Raw genomic sequence first — 7045 nt, 5'->3', positions numbered from 1 at the left:
CATGTACACAATTCAAGAGGCATTCTCTGTATGGCATGTAATAATAATGGTCATCGTGTGGTAGTCATGTGACATGAATTAAAACTACTCGTCTCGTGACGTATACGGCGTTATTGTAATGTGGGATAAATAGAAAAAAAGGATTTACAATTATAGAAGTCCTTTTAGAGTAAAAAGTGAAAGTATCTAGAGTAAACAACATAAACATGCATAGCTCTCCAACATGCACTATGTTTGATTTTCATTTTGAAGTTTCAAATATTATTATTCTACGGTCAGGTTTAAACATTTGTTGCGCGTCAATCGCCAACAGTCAATATCAACGCTTTTAAAACACACTGAATGCCAATAGTATTTCTAAAAGAATGGTGTGACTTATTACTTATTTTAAAAGTGTTTCTTTCTATCCAACCCGTTTGTTTGTTGGCGCTTTGTCAGTAAATGACAGTCTGTTTCTTGCAAGGTTTTGCAAAATGCGACTTTTTTCCTGCGCATTAAATTGCTCTTGAAACCAAATACGGCGGTTGAAACCGGTTTGGTTGTCGAGTGTGGATAGTCCTCGAATGCACCAAATGCTTGTTCATGAGCAGCGAAAATAGCTACATGTCCGTTCAGAAACAAAGCTCGATGTTATTAAAAACAGGTTTCTTCTGATGCACACATATTTTTTGTATAAACAAAGATACCTTGTGTTAACATAGATTTATAACAAGACGCAAACTAATATTTGTTATGAGATATGGGTTTTCTAAAGATCTGTTTTGAAGACTTGTTTTAATGGAGTCAGTCTTAGAAGTCTTTACTCATCGATTACTAAGTATCTGAAATAAACGGATTTTTTTATTTTTTCTCTCTTTAGGGCTTACACTACCAACCACGCGTTTGTTGCCAAAAAAAAACGTTGCCACCGCGGGCGAGATTGTGTTTTGGTGGAATTTTAAATCGCGGCGATATATACTGCGGTAGACAACGCGGTAGTTCGCGTCATCACCGCGTTCATTTCCTGCTACCTCGTACGACTTCCGCGATGCGTCTAAACTGCGTTATACAGAAACAGTACCAACCACGCGTTGGTCCATACCTTTTCAGTCAAAAACGTTATTGTTATACTTGGGGACCCCTGTGAGAACCCCTTCGAAGTCACGTGATTCCTAACTCTGATAACAGTCATCATGCAGTTATATGAAGTTTTTGTTCACAGACGTTATTATAATGTTCGATGCAATATTGACTTACAAATTGACAATTAAGAACCTCTTAACGATTAAATATTATACATGATTGCGAAGATAAACAATTAACATATCTATAGTACATATTGTATTATGTTTGACTTTTTTCCTTTTTTTCATTTTTGCATTAACAATCAAATCGGATCCGTAACACGAGGGCGGAACTTAACCGTTCAAATAACCATGCTTTTCACTTCGACTGCATGCTTGTTATAAACGTTGTCCTTGACACCTTTGTCAAAAACGAAACGTTGCCAATTACCCTCATGACTCTGGTTGTTGGTGCCGTAACTTTTGCATATTTGACCATTCTAAGACCACAGTTAAGTTTACGATATGTTTCGTATAGACACTAACATGGCTTTTCACTTTAAGACAGTCCCAATTGAAAAACAAGTAACTGGCTGGTGTAGAACAATCCAAGACACAAAATTTAATCACAAGAAAACACACGCATTTTCTCAGAAAATTCAGTAGTAATACATGACCCTGAGATCAAGGCGGAATAAAGCTACAAACAACCAATTTACATAGTTCCACAGGCAATGATTTTTCCAATTTTTACACTGCAAACTATCATTTTTTTGCGATACAGTGTCAAATTATGTTAAGCTCTATGCAAAAAGGCCACCCGTTTCTTCTCTTTCATTCAACTTTGATAAAATATTGATACTTGAAAACAATCACTCTTTTTTCTGTATTCACATCCGGATCTTGGTCAACGGGGGGCAGATAACTATTGTCTTGAGTCTACTAAGATATTGGTTTATCTTGAATATTGTTATATCGATTATAGTCGATATTTCGATGTCTTCTTGTAAAGGGATCAGAAGAATAATGAAATCCAAAGTAAAACATGTTCATACTTGGATGTAGTTTGTGCTTTCGATTGTATGTCCCTCAATGTCTGCTAGGCGTTAGCCTTGTGTCCTTTAACACGATATTGTTTAAAACATAGCTTATGGGCCTGTTACTCTAAATACATATCGCAAACCACAAAGGTTCAAAGAAACAAACAAACACAAACACGATTCAAATTGTTTAGACTACCATCAGGCCACAACTTTTCAAACATCGTAAGCTAAACAAGTTAAGGTACCTTATTTCGATTAGCAAAATGATTGCACTAATTCATTTTACATAACTTATTTTATCATACCAAGGCAGAAATAGCTAAGCGTGATTGTGTTATAAGAGTCGTACAAATTTGGAGAAAACGGGGCCAGTAAGTGCAAAACACATTTACTTAAAGCACATGAATGGTTAACAATATTTTATGATCATTTTAAATACAGGTTACACATTTTTTATAATGCAATAGAATTTACGGTGGCAATAGATGTAGTCAAAAACATAGTATGCGTATCATAAGAATAATTCTGAAATTATATAAAACACACTTAAAAGGACACGAAAAATCCACTATAAATTTTGACTGATCATTAAGAACAAGTCAAAAACATAGACCTGCTTATATACAAGAATCATTTAAAACGAAACTTTACAAAATCCACAATAAATTTTTACATATTAAACCGGATGTTTCTGTCTCTCCAAAGCCACATTGTAAGTATATTGGGGTTAAACTCATTGTCAATTTCAAACTATTTTGACAACAATTTGCTACAAAGAGCTAACTCAAAGCTAAGATTCAAGTACGACAAAGAACAATTTAGCATACCTTCATCAGCATCGAATCAAATAAAGTGGCACTCTTATTCAAAATAATTACATACACAGGTAAACAAACATAAATTTTGAGTGATACACCCTCAACTACTTACTAAATAATGCATTTATAGAAAATATTAATAACCAAAACTAAACTGTCTATTCAATAGCTGAAAACGCAAAAATATTAAATGATTTGTGAATGCTAAAAGATTTACTGAGATTAACCATGGTCTCAAAGGTAGAAATACCTTATTTTCTGCACATTTCCTCTCAATTAAACACGGTAGCTTTCATAAGAACCAATGTTTACGACATTTCTTTATCCTTTTGGGTATATTTAAACAATTGTATTTACTGTGTTAAATATTATTTGGGAGTAATAGTGCATCTTTAATCATTTCCATTTCAGCAGTAAGTAAGTATTAAAAAGTCGGGATATAAATCCTCAGGAATCAGGTTATTCTTAAGTTCAAGCACTAATTTCCCAGTACTTTTCAACAATTTTGCCGATCTGCTTTATCTCGACCTCTCTTCTTCCTGCGTCACTTCCTCCTTTTAGAAACATTTCCACCAGTTTTGGTATGAATCCAACAATCACAGTGAAAACAATGTGTAACACTTCAGATTCATCTGTATTAAACCCCGTGTTGAACTTAGATACTAAAGTCAATGTTACTGTTATAAGAGTAATTATAATAGTAAGGTGGACAATTAAGTTCACCATCTGCGCATTTACAGGTCGTTTTTCCTTAACAATTTTGTGGAACAATTCCCGTGGAATTCCGGGGGCAAAATCTTTGTGCATTACCATTTGTACATGACTAACTCGTGATTGGATTTTGAATTGTGTTTCTGTTGGAACAACTATTTCTTCTCCATTTACGTTTACAGTTCTGAAGTTGAAATCAACATTCTTAATGATAATTGTTTCATCTTTAAGTTGTAGGACAGTTTTCTTTCCCTCGAGATCAATACATCTCTAACAGTTGCGAATACCCGTCTCCAAAGTTTCTCATTAAATGTGCGAAGTAGTACATAAGGGTCACAAAGAAAAACAGAAAGCCAAATGCTATGGTGGGAAAAATAACAAGTGCTACAAAACAGTATATCGCCATTTGGGTCAGGTAGATGAAGCTTTTAAGAAACACTAAACAGACGCAATAACCAAACACAACGACGGCCCCTAAAACTAAGACGGTAATAAAAAACCAGACTACATGGCTGGTGACGGGATTGCCATTACATTTAAATGAATTTCGAGTTTCATTAATGTAACAACTGTACCTTTGATCATTATTACGCGAAAAGTAAATACCGGAAATAGAAAATATAGAACGTAAATAAATACCTCAAACCCACAAACAAAACTTTAAATGAAAACGTCAGTGGTTTCGTTATCGTTCTAATCAAACTCGGGCGACAGGGGCCACTTTCAAATCTCCTTCTTTGAATGCTGAATACCCTTTTCCATTGATCAGTTGAAATAAGTAAGTAAACCCTTTGCTTGCAACTTTCTGATGCTCTTTTCAACACTTCGTCCGAGGTACGATAGCACACATCTGACTGAGATATCTCCTCTAGGCCGTAAAACAATGGTGAAACATCGCTTTGTCGCGGTAGGCCATTATGTACGATTTGCTTTAAACGTCGAGGACACACTAACAAGATAAGGGCTAGTGAAAAGTACAGTACTATGACACCAATAGGACCACCTAGAAAAGGGAAAAATGTTTTACTCATGTCTGACGTATTGCCATATAGAGAAAGAAACCCTAAAGGTTTACCAAACTTGACAAGCTCTCTGACGGAAATCCTCGTGAGAGTTTGACGATATGAAAAAACATATCCATCCTTAAACATATATAGTTTTAAATAGATAAGCATAGGTGCACAACATACGCAAATCAAACGTCGGAGACGTGAATCTAATATTGGATGTTTCCGTCTTAAGCAATGAAGGGGCTGTGACAATACGTCTAAGACTGTTACAGGGGAGTCTCCATTAAGGTAAACCCAATTATCTTGCTCGGGTGTTTCTGTTGATAAAAGCGATTCCATTTCGACATGCCTCGGAATTATTTGACCGCCTTTAGAAATGCATGGACATATCGCAAACAGAGAAATAGGAAAAAAACAACAGAAGAATTATTCCAATAAAATATGGACCATGTGTTAACAGTTGCCACTTATCAACGAATGTGTTGCACAAGAATCTACGAAATAGCAATTTATGAAATGAGTACGCATATGTGCAACATTTGTAGTTGATGAATGTGACAGGAAAACTTAAGTACAGCCCGGCTTTGTAAGCGAAAGAACTTCTGATACCGGGAACTTCTGATAGGTAGCATATGTAGTTGGTCTCATACTTTGGAAGTCCATGTTCAAAAACATGGAGAATCTCCATGACAGATTGTGTTATACTTATTGTTGTTGCCGTACTCCCAAATGTGACCGAGCATTTGCTTTGATTCGTCGTAAGGGCGATGTCACGTAATGCGTACGTTTTAGTTTCAAGAATGGAAAAGCTCAGAAATCCAAACTCCAAGTTCCAGCTGAGGTAGGAATAGTTTCCACGCGGAGGGTGATATGTCCACACCCATAGGTCAGGCTTAAAAACGCCAGGTAAAGTGCTGTTCTTGACTGTTGAATTTAGGAAGCGGATCCGAAACCTTATGAAATCTACATCATATGCTTCTAACCTTGACCAGAAGACCCGCATACTCGTGTTGGTTACATTGAACTTGCATTCAGGTAAAGAGCTATTTTCCAAAACGTTTTGTTGAATATCCAATTCTGAAACATCCGCCATTTTAACTGCATTAGATGCCTCGGCGAATACGACCAAGTATAGCATATAGAGAAGAAGTATTTCCCTTGTCATGGCTTATACGTTCGTTCGTTACAAAAGGATATTGTTTCTTAAGTGTATCTGCAAAAGATGCTCTCACAGTAGCTACGCACTTTTTTATTAGCTTTTGGCTGAAGATATACCTTTCAGGCCTGTTCGTCTTTTGGGTAAGCTAGAAAGAAAGGTGCGTTATTAAATTTCAGAAATACACTTGATGCTTATGAGAATAAGATATATCACTAGTTGGGTGCTTATGTATCTTTAAATATACATATTCTGTATAAGTACGAGTATATACGTTTATCCCAAAATGACACAAATAATAACTCCTTTCACTTATTAACTTTAAAAATAGTAACACAATTACATTACCATGAAATCCAACGATTTGTACGTACTGGTCTTAGATCTCTTTAAAATCTAAAAAAAAATTTTTTTGCAAAACGTTTCTTTAGTTCCCAGGTAGAAATGTGCAATATATTCCTGTATATGTACATGTATCTTCAATTGTGATCGGAAAGGAGGACATTATTCAACGTTTCAGTTTTTGGAGGAAAACAATGTAAATTAAATGATTGTTTTGAAGTGTGAAAGTGAAGACGGGTTTTTCAATTGCCCGATTGATTGATGTGGCCATAACCGTTGATTTAAAAATGTGATAACTGCATAATTTCTTTTGCATTGATAAGATACTTTCATTTCTGCATACTGTAAGTTGTACACGTGCTATAAATATTGCTCACTTAGAAATGAATTTGGTTCAATGATGAAATATATAGGGGGTTAATTTGCCATGTTAAATTTCGCATTAGTGTACAGCTTCGGTTCTTCATGTTGTAACTTGTTTCTTTGCAACGCAATACATATTGATCTCCTAGACATAACTTGGGTTCAGTAAATGTATAGTTAATGCGTACATATGCCATGAGTGCAATTAGTAACTGTAATTTGTACACGTGTTATATATATTTTTCACATAGGCATACATGTGTTTGAGTGAAAATATATATGATGGGTTCTTATGCCATGTTATGTTTTGCATGACTGCAAAGCTTCAGTTGTACATGTTGTAATTCTTGCGACGAAAAACATATAACTATGGGTTAGTAGATGTGCATTTATATATGTATTTGCATATGTAATTAATGTGCATATCTGTCCTGAGTGTTAAGTGTTTCCTCCTGGATAATCATATACATCTAAATGACTCTAAAATGCTATTTACACCGATGATAGAGGGCGTTGACAGGGTTGTACTTTTCATTTCAACAATCGTTATAAGGGTCAA

This window comes from Mya arenaria, chromosome 13 (assembly GCF_026914265.1).
Source record: "Mya arenaria isolate MELC-2E11 chromosome 13, ASM2691426v1".
Classification (NCBI taxonomy): domain Eukaryota; kingdom Metazoa; phylum Mollusca; class Bivalvia; order Myida; family Myidae; genus Mya; species Mya arenaria.
The sequence above is the reverse complement of the archived record's forward strand: the minus strand, read 5'-3'. Positions refer to the sequence as shown.